The sequence below is a fragment of the Passer domesticus genome, chromosome 21 (genome assembly GCF_036417665.1).
Source record: "Passer domesticus isolate bPasDom1 chromosome 21, bPasDom1.hap1, whole genome shotgun sequence".
Lineage (NCBI taxonomy): Eukaryota > Metazoa > Chordata > Aves > Passeriformes > Passeridae > Passer > Passer domesticus.
The window spans coordinates 7,096,725-7,109,734 of record NC_087494.1 but is presented as its reverse complement, the minus strand read 5'-3'; the positions used below and the strand labels follow the sequence as shown (position 1 = coordinate 7,109,734).

General features: G+C 51.9%; 1 protein-coding gene and 1 long non-coding RNA gene across 2 annotated transcripts in view; one reads left to right on the top strand and one right to left on the bottom strand.

Moving 5' to 3' along the window:
• The window catches only part of LOC135284517 (zinc finger protein 271-like), a 523,404-nt gene that overhangs the window by 46,247 nt on the left and 464,147 nt on the right, over positions 1-13,010 (bottom strand). The gene's annotated exons all lie outside the window — the stretch shown is intronic.
• On the top strand, positions 9,262-10,008 carry LOC135284624 (uncharacterized). The gene is made up of 3 exons (XR_010349888.1): positions 9,262-9,427; positions 9,561-9,716; positions 9,873-10,008. It is a non-coding gene; the product is annotated as an uncharacterized LOC135284624 (long non-coding RNA).

The following is a 13,010-nucleotide window of genomic DNA, read 5'->3' as shown; positions in this document are numbered from 1 at the left end:
ATCCCCTTCCCACATAACATACCTGTGACTGTGCATGGGTTACTGGGCTCATTTCACAAATACAAGGGCTGCCCTCAGTGTGCAGATGCCGATCCTCTCTGTCAAGCCCTGCATTTTTGCACACAAAATTCAGTGCATCCCTTGGCACACATGCTTTGATACTAAGAGTTTGCCAGTTTCCAGTTTTCTTGTTGAAAATGGCCCACACATTATGCTGAATGGGACTGAGAGTTACATGAGTTCTTATAGCTCCAAGGGCCAAAATTGGAATTGCACAGTATTTTGTTGCATTCTTAATGGTTGATGTAAAAGACTGCAGGGTTCTGTTCATTCTATGTGAAACTGACCAATTGCCACCAAGTGTGGAAGTCTTTTTCAAATTCCTTTGTGGTTTCATTTTTAGGCATGATTTAGTTAATTCTCATGGCAATTTCCCCAGCTCTCCTTTTTTTAAGTTTTCCTGAGATTACAGACCGTAGCCACAGCTGAGCTTGTCTACACTGAAATGCTAAAGAAATATTATCCTGTAGTTTTCCCATAAAGCCAACGACTTCTGGAAACAATCCTGCTGTGTATTGTTGGCCAGGGTGGTTAATAGGTTAGCTGCCAGGCTGTGGGTTTGCGCAAGTGTTAGCAGGGCTGATCTGAGAGGAGTTTGTGTCTGTCCAATATAAAAACTCACAGTGCTTCATTTATTAAGACTTCTTGATCAATAGAATTTCATATTCCCAGTTCAGACCCAAACCATCCCCTTAAGCCTTTTTTAGACCTATGATTTGGTGAATGGGAATGCATCCATGTCTCCCAGCCTTTTAGGCTTTGCTGTATGAATGGGTAGTATTGCTGTTTAATTTTGGATCTTTTAGCCTCTATCTTTACATCCAGCTTTTTCAGAGAGTACTGTGAATCTAAAAGCAACAATTGTTCATTTGTTTTTCTTACCACAGAGTGAAAGACTATATTATTTCACATATGGGTCCCGTGCTATGCCATTGTTTGCTAATGTAAAGCTGTTTGTTTTAATTTTAAATGCCTATTGTGTAACCCGTTCTGTTTCACTCCTTGTCGAGTACCCAAGGCATGGTAACTGGTTTCTTCAGATACATTGCCTGCCTTTAGGCAAGCGTTTCAGAAACCTTCAGAAACCTTACACTGGCCCCTGGTAGTGTTACAGAGGACACTTACTTTACTAAAGTTCCCAGTACAAATGGCTGAGTATTCTGAGTACCTCAGCCCATAAGAGGATGTAGTTGTGCTGTCAGGATTCCATGCATATCTGGGTTGCCATCACACGGTCATGACATTGGGCATGATATACCCTAACAGGATGATTGTGCTCCCGGCTTCCCCTCCAACTTGACTGGTTACTGTTTCTGGTGGCCTGGAATATGCCAAGAATGAAATTCAATTCTCAAAAGCAAATCCTCTGTGAGACCTGTTCCATGTACTAAGCATAGCAGCAGGACGGTTTATTATTCTAGTGGCACAAGAGCTGCCTGCTGGAAACAATATGTGTTGGGTCGCATTCCTGGCAGGCTCAATTCCTGTATCTCTGTGTGATGATGGTCCTCCCACCCCACCTATGCCCCACAGAAGAAGGGAACTATCTTGTGCTAGGTTATAGTCTCCCCTTTTAATTTGCATAGCACAAAAATCCTGATAGGAATCACATGAGAATGGATTCACATGCTGCTTGTTAGAAAGGTCACGGATGCACATGGTCACTGCAGTAATCTCATCTAAAAGAGGTTTGTGAGTTTCAAATTTACATGCCATAGAGGTCCTGCTTTCAGGTGGGACAAGAAAGGCCAGCATGGAGTCAGGTTTTCCTCAATCTTCAACTGCTCGGTCATTAATCCTTAATATGGTGTAAAGTGTTTTTACCTTATTAATCCCCTTTAGCCAATTAGGTCCTGAATAGTTTTGAGTGCTCCATCTACCAGGATCTCACAGGCCAAGGAGATCATGATGGTAGTGACAGTCATCTACTGTGCCTTGGATTCTAATCAGAAATATCGGGAAGATGATGATGGTGTGAAGCGCATCTTGGTTTCTTCTGTTCTTTCTGAGGTCCAGTTGTGGACTCCACTTGCCTTTTGCAGAAGTCTTTTAATTCTGGAATAGTGTAGCCAAGAGGTTAACGCTTAAAGCCTTAAAGGCTGTATAAGTGATTAAAAGTACTAATTAGAGTCCTTTCCATTTTGGGATAAGAGGCTTTCCCCCAGGGGATTTGACATATACCTGGTCCCCAGGCTGGATTTGTGGAGAGGAGCATCCTCTTGCTCCTCTGCTCAGAATGTGTTGATTTATTTGCTGCAGCTGTTGTGTCAGTTGCACAGCATGGTTCTGCAGATACCCCTCCCCAACTTGTACAGTATCTTCCCCTTGATAGTTATGCTTATATGGTCTTCTGTACAGTATTTCCAAGGGATTCAGATTTTCTTTTGTTCTTGGTCTCCTGGAATCCGTAATAAAGCCAAAAGTAGGGCCTGGGGCCAAGGTATGTTGGACCCTTGTCCAGTTTTGACTATTGGTTGTTTTAGCAGATAATTCATCTTTTCCTCTTGGCTGCTGGCCTGGGGCCAATACAGCATGTGTAGGTGCCAGTTGATTTGGAGATTATTGCAAAGTTGCTGTGCAATATTTGCTAGGAAACGTGGCCCTCGATCGGAGGAGATGTCTAAAGGCAATCTGAACCAGGCCATTATGTTGTTTAACAAAATCTTGACAACTTCCTTGGCTTTATTTGTTTGGGTTGGGAATGCCTTAGGTCATGCTGAGAAGGTATCAGTGAAAGGTAAAAGGTATTTAGAGCCCCCTTTTCTTGGCAATTCAGAAAAGTCAACTTGCCAGTACTGTCCAGGATATTGTCCCTTGTCTACTGTGCCAAGCTCAACTCTAGTCCTATTTTGTGGATTGGTTCTGAGACATTATTTCACACCCTTGGCTTACCTGCTTTCCACTAGAGTACAGGTTGCATCTTACACTTGTCCTCATCAAATAATTATGTAAGGCATCCCCTTCCCAGTGTATACAATTATGTTCATCCTTAATTAATTTTCACAATGCTCTTTCAGGTATAACTGTCTATCCCTGAGGAGTTGCAAAACAAATATGTTTCCATTCTGCTCATGAATTCCTTGCTAATTCTAGATCTTCCTGATTCTACGACATACATCATTGTCATATTGTTCCTTACCTTTGGGAATTAGTGCCTGAACCTCAGCATGGCTTTGTTCTGCTGCTCTTTTTGCAACCTGTTACCCCTTTTGGGGTCTGTTTCTCCTTTCTGATGTCCTTTGCAGTGCATAACTGCAACCACTTGAGGTACTAGTACTGCCTCCAACAATTTTAAGATTTCTTCTGTATGCTTAATTTGCTTTCCTTGAGCTGTCAATAGTCCTTTTCTTTCCAAACTGCTTCATGGCACCTATTACTCTGAAGGCATTCTTGGAATCTGTTCATATATTGATCCTTTTTCCTCAGGCTGGTCAGAAGGTACAGGTTCAAGTGATTATCTCTGCCTTCTGAGCTGACTTGCTCTGTGCTAATTGTATATCCTGATTTTCACTGATCTGCTCTTACAAAGCCACTCCCATCTGTGTACTGAGATTCTGCTCCTGGATTTGGGGTTTCTTTAAGATCTGGGCAGCTGAAATAAAGTGACTTCATGGTTTTGATACAGCCATGCTACAAAGGTTCCTTGTCTGTCTGGTGAGTGACCAGGAATGCTGCTGGATTAACTAGAGAAGAGATTAGTTTGGTAATACCACATTGTTCCACCAAAATTGCCTGATGTTTAAGCAATCTGGAGGGTGAAAGCCAACGCCCACCCTTTTGCTCAAGAATTGCTGCTACTGAATGTGAGATAAATACAATTATTTGTTTACCTAGAGTGAATTCTCAGGCTTCTTGGATGTTTGAAACAAGAGCAGCAACTGCTCACACTCAGGCTGTCCCCTACTCACTTCATCCAGTTGTTTTGAGAAGTACGCTATTGCTCTCTTCTATGGGCCAATTGTTTGAGCCACTACAAGGACTACAATCTCTACGCCCCCTACACAACAAACAAGGGATCAGAGGGTTACAAGGAGCATAGGGCATCAGTCACTTTGCTTTCCCTGCCACTCCCGTCATCAGAAAATGGAAATGCAGGTAGAGCTACTGCACTTGGTTCCTGTCAGACTGTAAGTCTCATTCGTGTCAGAGTCACTCTGGCCTTTCTCACCATCTACTTCTTCCTTGTCCCTCACCTGCCAAGCCCCTCTGGGTGACAATGCAAATGCAGTTCCACATATTCACACTCTTTCATACAACACAAAAGGGTACTTAGGGGCTTTCCCACAAACTAGAAAATTGTCTGAGCGCTTAAGGTGCTCCGAGCATCCAAAAGATATCATCCTATTGCTGGAAAAAATTCCCAGCTAGGCTGCCAGGGACCTATGTCCTCCAGAACCTCCTCAGAGTATTTTAAGTTCTCTAGACAATCAATTTCAATTTCCAATCTGCAAGACCATTGTCCTGGTTCGGGGCTTGTTTGGGACATAACCCCCAAAGGGGCTTCTCTACAAAAGCAGCTCCAATTGCCCCTCCCCCCTCCAACCGGTTCAGGAGAAAATATCTCCTTGGAGAAAAAGTGGAAAGAAACCTGTTTATTAAACAATAGAACCCAAACAATATTAAACAATAAAACTTCTCAGTACTCAAAAAAAAAAAAAAAGGCAAACTCAGAACAGTCCCCTCCCCAGGTTGCAGCTTGGTTCACTCAGTCTCTGATCAGTCCCTGCAGTGCTGGAAACGCCGCGGCCCAGGCCCGGCCAGGGGGCCACAGGTGGAGCTGCCGGTGCTCTTCTGGGTGTTCAATCCAGAGCAGGCTTGAACAGGTCCAAGAAAAAGGAAAAATCACAGTCCAGGGAACTTCTTTGCCTCAGCTAGCTAAAACTAACGAAAAGCAAAAAAAAAAAAAAAAAAAAGGGAAAAAAGGAGCTCTGTCCAGCTGTCTGTCCATCCGCAGACAACACAGTCCAGGAGCAGGAATGTGTAGGAGTGACAGCAATCTGAAAACAAACTGCGCGCTTCTTCCCTCCCTTCTTCACTGTCTGGAAGAGAGTCTTACAGGAGTAAAACTTCTTATTCAGTATAAACAGAACAAGACGACTGGGGATAAAAGCATCATATAGTCAACCCAGGACAACCATACAACGCTGTTTCCCTCTGAGACTGTGTCTCCACTTCTTGCATTCTTAGAGATGAACCTTGGAACGCACACTCAATTTTCTGACTACTTCTACTCCAATTAATAGCATTCCATGCCCAAAGGAAAAAGGTAACAGTGTTGAGCACATTCCCTTCCTTATCTTCACATAAGCAAAGAATAAACGATGTTGCATTGACAGATTTAACACATGGACACACACATGATATTATACCAGACTTAATAAACTCTCTAAACCAGCTCCCAATCCAAATTCCAGCCACATTTAATCAATGCCAGTTAGCATACCACTCCTGAACTCTGGGACTCTAACCCACCAAGGGGACGCTCACCCCTGACCCGGGACCGTGTAGGTGGGACTCCCTGTGCCACCTGTGCAAGGCACCCATCAGACTTGAACCCACATGGTGTGAGTGAGCTGTGTAGGCGGGGGCCTCTGCGTATGACAAACAAGTGAGTATTGCTTTATACCACGGGTAACAAAGGAACAGAGAGAACAAATGCGAGCGGTTAGTGATAAAGAGTTTTTCCATATGACATACTTCACATCCTTGTCTGTCCCAGCATGGATCCAGGGTCTGTGGAGGCACCAGTTTCTTGCCTGTGGAATGTTCTTCCTCCCCCAAGAGGAAAGAGGCAGCTGGAGGAAGAGCATGCCAGGCTGCTCTTGATCCTTTAGCAGCAGCCCTGGGTGAGTGGAGAAGTCCCAGCCGAGCACAAATGTGCCAAGGGAACAGCCGTGCACAGGAAGGCTCGGTGGGAAGGATGATCCAGGAACCATGGGCCTGGCAGCCTGAGCTTGCTCCCGGGAAAGGCCTTGGAGTAGATCCTCCTGAGGGCCATCCCACGGCACGTGCAGGGAACCAGGGGGTCTGCTGGAGGCTGGGAAAGCTCTGCGGAGGGACAGGGACAACTGGGGGTCCTGGCGGGGTGTTGAGGGCTCCTGTGTGGGTGTTTGGAGGGGTTGGTGTTGGGGGCGTGTTGGGGAAGGAGTTGTCTGGAAGGTGAGAGGTCTTGGATGGAATTGGAGTCAGTTTGAAGGCAGCATCTGTGGTTTGGTGCAACACTGGTTATGGAGGGCAGAAAGGACAGCTGTGACTATTTCTGTTCATGGTCCTGATTCTCCTGCAGGGAAGAAGAGGGGAGAGCTGTACTTTATTTGCCAGTTAGATATCTCTACCAGGGGGACGATTGGCCCTTTTGCCATCTATTCATTTCATTGGGCTACTTTTGTAACACTGAGTGGACTTTCATTCTTTTAGAGCTTCTATTCCTTAAGTGAATGAGGATATTATCATCCATTCATTGAAAATCATTTGAAAGCAAAGAATGGCCTTCTGTTTGCCTCTGTGTAGTGTTATGTTTGTAAAGTGACTCCCAATGCATGACATTAAGGCAGATGAGATGCTGCTTTGAGATGGGAAGCCAATTTCCAACTGTCATGTTCTCAGTCGATTGCAATTGATTGGGGGAGTTTGCAACTTTTTGGAATTACTTGAGTTGAGAAATGGAAAGTAAAGCTTTCCTGAACTGAGGAGTCTTTAATGCCAGATTTTTCCGTGTTGTCATGGTAAAGATGCTTTTGTGCTGAAGGAAATTACTTCAATAAGAAAATAATTTCAGCATGTAGTAAGAGCTTCTGACAGCAAGTGTTGCAGCAGTGCTCCAGGTGCTGCTGCCAACAGCCCCTGCAGGGAGGAGCACAGCCCCCAGTGCACGTGGGCTTTGGCTCCCTGTGGCACAGAAGTCCCCCGGGGCACAGGTCTCTGGGGCAGGAGAGGGGCAGCAGCGCTGCCAGGGCTCGGGGGGTGGCAGGTGTGCTTGGGTGGGCACTCTGCCACACCTGCTGATGGCAGCGCTGCCCGGGCCCCAGGGCTCAGAGCAGCATTGGTGCCCTGGCCCACACGTTCCCTGTGCCTGTCACAGCCGCGGCTTTAGGATGGCCAGCAGCCGGGACGTGTCCCAAGGAGGCCGTGCCAGCTTCTGTGGAAGGCCCCGTGCCCTTGCCAGCGCGGCTGCCTCGGCAGCCCTGGGGGCTCCTTCTGCTGCCCTGAGCCCGCAGAGCAGGGCAGCGTTTGCTGATGGGCTGAGCCCTTCCTAAAGATCCTGTCGGGCTGCCTTAGACACTTGGGGCCAGGGATTCCTTCCAACCGAGGCCACTTTGGGTGGGCTGGGGGCGGCCCCAGGGCAGGTGGCAGTGTGTGCAAGGTTCCTTTGTGACACACTGCAGCACAGTCACCGTGGCATGGAATGGAGGAGTGTGTCCTTTGTGACACATGGTGACAAAGGAGCTGGTGGTGACAAGAACACTCCACAGCGCTCGGAGCAGGCGACTGGACAGGACGGGACAGAGCGGTGCTGTGAGGAGCCCCCGCACAGTGCACTCGTTCCTGTCTGACCTGGAGCTGTTCTGAGGTGTTGTTCCTGCAGCTGACCTCGAGGCCAGAGCACAGGACCTGGTGACCTGTGGCCTTCCGAGGCTTCTGTTCTGCAGTGCCCTCGAGGGCAGAGCGTGGGACTTGGTGCCCCGGAGCTTTTCCAAGGCATCTGTCCTGCAACTAGCTCCAGTCACTGACATGGAGCAGAGACCCCCAAGAGACCCTAGGATGGCCTGGGTGGAGGAGGAGGAAGAAGGCCCTGGAGCTGACCCAGGACAGGAGACAGAAGAGGTGGTGCCGTTCCATCCACCACAGGAGGGTGAGTGGCAGAGCTGGGCTGTAGGACTGGAGACTGCAGCCAGCTTGGCCCCATCCTGTCCCGTCCTATCCCATCCCATCCCATCCCATCCCATCCCATCCCATCCCATCCCATCCCATCCCATCCCATCCCATCCCATCCCATCCCATCCCATCCCATCCCCTGGGGCCATGCCCATGAACAGGACGGAAGAGGGCCCAGGCAGACACCCCGCAGTGGCCGTGCTCCATCCCCCTGGGGCATCCCGGGGCTGTCCCTGCCTGGGGAGCGCAGGGCTGGGCTGTGTTCTCCGGCCTCTCCCGCAGCCCCTCAGCTCTGGCTGTGCTCGCTCTTTGCCAGATGCAGCCGTGGAGCGCACACAAGAGCAGCAATCCAGCCGTGGCCGCTTCCGCAGAACAGCGCAGGTACCTGCAGCCATGCCTACCTGGGCTGGGCCTGCTGTCCCTGCTCAGCCGAGCACCGTGTGTGGAGCACTCCATGGAACATCCCTGGTTCTTGCCCTTCTCCTACAGCTCGTTTGCGAATTCATTAAGAGTGTTCGGCAGGAAGAGGCCAGGGCCATGGGCTCTGGGCTCCGAGCACACTCAGAGGTCCTCAGACAGGAGACCAGTGCCACCCTGCTGCATTTGCTTGTGGAGAATGGTGTTTCCAGGCTAGATCAAGTAAGCAGCCTGTGGCCAGGCTTCCATTCCCCCATGAGTCACATGGCGACCCAAGCCACGTCAGCTGGAGCTGGTCCCTGTGAGCCTTTGAGGCCATGGCATTGCGGTGGGAATGGAAGCACTTCTCTGGGTGCACTGGGGACACTGCTCCCTCTGGCATCTTTCCAAGTCTTGCCGTGCCTTCTCCAGGTGCACTACCATGCTGAGATGTCTCCCAGCTCTCTGCCCTCTCGTAGGTCCCGCATGGGACCTGTGCTGCTGCCTGGGCCCAGCCCTGTGCGGTTCCGGGCTCCTGCTGGCTGGGTGCCCTGTCACTGCCTTCTGCCTTTCAGGTCCTCGAGTGCCTGGACTTGAGGGAATGCAGACACAGTGTTCTGGAGATCATGTCGAAGAACCTGCAGAGCAAATACAGGGAGAGGCGTCACTTGGCACTCCGAGGAGTCACAGTGGCAAGCAAGAATCCCTTGATGGTGAGAAGGGGGCAGTGGCTGAAGCCCTGCCGGCAGCGTGGGGCTGGAAAACGCTGTCACTTGGGCTTGGCTGAGCTTTGGCCCCAGGGCAGCTGCTCCCAGCTCTCCTGCCTCCCGCTTCAGCTGCCCGAGTGCTTCAGGACGGGCTTTGGCCTCTAGGCCCTGCTGCAGCCGGGTGGCCTTTCACAAACTTGTGTTCCACACAGGCTGACAAAATGTGGAGCCTGACTGAAAGTCTTGTGGAGCTCCTGGAGGAAAAAGACAGCGACGTGATCAGGATGACCATTCTTCTACTCAGATATTTATTTCTGGATAATGGTGCCCCAATACCCACCTCCATCGCCCTGCAGCTGGCTGAGGCGCTCCTGCCACTCTTTGACCGCGTAAGGCTCTGTGCCCACAGCCACGGGCACTGGTTGCTGCCCGGGCACTTGGTGCCCTGTGGAGATGCAGGCCTGTGCCCTGCTGGGCCCGAAGCAGCTGATGCTGAGCTCTTTTGTTCTTGCTTTCCTACAGGATGATAGCCAGGTGCAGCTGAGCTCCATGACTATCTTTCAAGAGATGCTGGAGTTATTAATGGAAGATGGAAAAAAGGCCCTGAAGTCACACGTGCTCCAGAGCCTGCTGCCACTCTCCTTCCACTGCCGTGATGAGAATCAGATTGTTGCTGAGGTGAGGACTTGTGGCCAGCTGCTGTCTCCCTGGCAGGGGGCTGGGCTGCCTCCTGTCCTGGCGCCTTGCAGGCTGCAGCCTCCCCCAGGCTGAGGCACTGGGATGCTCCGGTGCCCTGGGCTGTGGGGCCATCTCCACATCTCTGCTGCTCTCCAGGCTTCCCGGGAAACACTGCATTCTTCAGCCAGATTCCTGAAGAGGAGGGATATCGAACAAATGCTACAGGTGGATCAGACATGGAGGTTTGGCGAGGCCCTGGTAAGGACGACCGATAATCTCCAGCCTCAGCCTGGAGAAGGCCCCTGAGCGCGGTGCTCAGTGTGCGGGGCTGGCAGCTGTGCCCCTGCCCGCTGCTGCACCCAGAGGCGGCACGGGCTCTTCTCCAGGCTGCTGTGGGCCCGAGCCGGGTGCCCATGGAGCCCCGGCGCGGCGGGGCTGCGGGGCGGCCCCGCGGCTCCCCGGGCAGCAGCCGGCCCTCTGCCCCCTGCGGAGCCCGGCGCCAGCGGCTGCTGGCCGCGCCTCAGGGCTGTGCGGACAGGGGAGGCCGGGGCTGGGCGCAGGGAGCGCCCGCCACAGGGGCTGAGCCCGCGCCGAGCCTTCCCTGCTGCCGCTCTCTGCAGCTGGCAGAGGACACGAGCCGAGCGGCCGAGCAGCTGCACCGGGCCCTGCGCTACCTGGAGAGCCCCCAGGAGCCCCTGCGAGAGGCAGCCATCAGGTTCATGGGTGAGCCCCGAGGCCGGGCTCCCTCCCCGGCCCGCCGCAGCTCGGCCCCAGCCCCGCCCGCTGCCCCGGCAGCGCCATCCGGGCCCGGCGCCGTGGAGCCCCGCCTGGCCCGGGCGCTGCTGCCGCCCTCTGGCAGCCGTGCCCTTGGGCGGCAGCGTGCGGCAAGGGCCCGGGCTGAGCCCTGCCGGGCCAGCAGGGCGTGTGGCCGCAGCGCTGGCAGCGCCGCTGGCAGGGAGCTGTGCCGCTGCCGCCGTGACAGGCTCTGTGTTCACAGGGATGGCCGGGCGGCACCTGAGGGGGAAGATGGAAGAGCTCCAGGTCATCTGTGATGGTGAGTGAGGGCAGTGGGCTGACAACTTGAGCTGGCCATGGGGGATCTGCAGGGCCTGCCCCATCTGCAGAGGTGTCTGGTGCCTGTGCGGATGAGGGGTGGTGTGGGCAGAGCACACTGAGATTTCAAGGGCACATGGGGTTTCGTGGCCAGCAGCTTTGGCCTGATCCCTCCTGGACATGGAAATTGCCGCCCGGGATGACCTTCACAGGGGGCTCTCTTCCGCTCCCCACAGATGCAGGATCTGACCTTGGTTCTGTTGCTCTCTCTTGCAGCCCTTGAAGAAATGGCATTTGACAGCAATCCTGCCATCAGAAACCTTGCAATTGAAACTGGGTTCGTTCTCCAGGCCATACAGAGAGCTCCCTCCTTCACATGGCGTAAAGTGCAAGATCAATTCCTCAGTGCATGGAAGAAACGGCCTCGTCTCTGCCGCAGAGCCTTGCTGTGCTGCTGGAGCTCTGTGGAGGGCTGATTTGGAAGGCTCTGTCTGGTGGGGCCATTTGAGAAGGATTTTCTTTTTCTTCAAGATTTTTGTTTTCTTTTTCTTTTTTTTTTTTGTTTTTGTTCAATGTGGCATTCACGATCTCTGAACAGAGAGGGACATAATTTTCTCTCACAGGATTTTTTTTGGAGAAGCAGAGAAGAAGAGAAAAGAATTTTTGTCTCTACTTGCTGCTTCCGTTGTTTTTGGACATATGGAATAGTTTAGGAAGATTTTTTTACCTGAAGTGATTTTTCAGTTGGATCCTGATGAGGTTTTTTTTTTCCTTGGCAGTTGGGAAAAAGCTGTGTCCTGACTGTCTGGAGACAGTCACGGGTTTTTCTTTAGTCTCTTTTAGTATCTCTTTAATATAGTCTAGTATAATGTAATGTAGTTTAGTTTTAATAAAGCAATTGTTCAGTCTTCTGAAACAATGGAGTCAAATACCAATCATTTGCCGCGTTGGGGGCTCCCTGCATTCGATAAGTGGTGACTTCTGACGTTGGCTGAAGAACCAGGAGCTGGATGGATCCAATTGGGTTTGCAGGTGAGGCTGAACACGAAAAGGTTTGCTGAACACTGACGGAGAGTGTCCGGTGTTCCTTTGGTGAGTCATGAGATGGGAGATGCCACTTAGACCTTCTCTTGGACCCTGCGGGACCCTGCACAGCCCGTTGTGGCCAGTCACTTTGGCTTCCTGGAGAAGGTACTGTTAACCCTTCTCCTCCCGACAATAGCATTGCCCTCCACGAGAAATGGAGTGACGGTTGGGAAGAGATGCCTTCAGAAATGGAAGTTCAATTTTCTCCATTAGAGGAGGACACTATTGGAGTGTGGAGGTTTCTGCCTCTGCACTACAGAATTCCTGTGTTGGAGGAAGATGTCTATGAGTTTTTCAGATGGGCAAAAGCTCATGGGTTTTCATGGATTTGCAGTTCTCGCTGGATTCCAGGGCTTGGCAACCCCTGGATCTTGACTTTTGGAGGAACACATGCGGGCTGAGGAAATTTCTCGGGAGTTCCCGCTCAGTGCATCACTTTCCTCCATTGGGAGGAAGAGAACCTCGTTGGAGAAGTGCCTTACCCCAGGCTGGTGGCCATCAGGCCCCTCGCCACAGCTGGACCAAATTGTCCGGTGACAGTCTCCACTGGTTTTCCCCACCTGCATGGGGCGGGGGGAGCAGCTTTGCGCATGGCTCAGAAACAGTTTTTTTCTGTCTCCCTGGAGCATGCACAGGAAGGACCAAAGCCTTCAGCAGCTGCGCTTTATGGGTCAACAATTATTTTGACTGGAGCAGCGGTCATCCCTTCTTCATCACTTTCACCAGAGCTGGAGGGACTTTTGCCATCTCCATCCCCTCCTTTTTCCCTCAGTGTGGCGTGTGGATCTCCCCGCCGCTGGATTCCCCCGCCTCTGTGCCCCAGGAGGGTGCAAAGCCGCCCCCGCCCCCGACAAGAGAGCGGACGGCTCCGCAACGGCAGCCGGCAGCCCTGTGCTGGAGAGCACATCCAGTCCCCCTGCATCGTGGCCAGCAATTGATTTCACGACATGGGAGCCTGCAGTGCCGGCAGGAACACCCGCCGCAGGCCCTGCCGATTCCGCCGCCTCTGCCACTCCCGGCACCGCTCCCCGCTGTTGCCCTCGGGTTGCCAGCAACGCTCCGGCAGCGGCGAAGGCTCTGCCAGCGCCGCCCTCCCTGGAACCGGGAAAATCTGCAGTGGCGATTCCTCGCGCCTGTGTCCGCCGCACTGGTGGC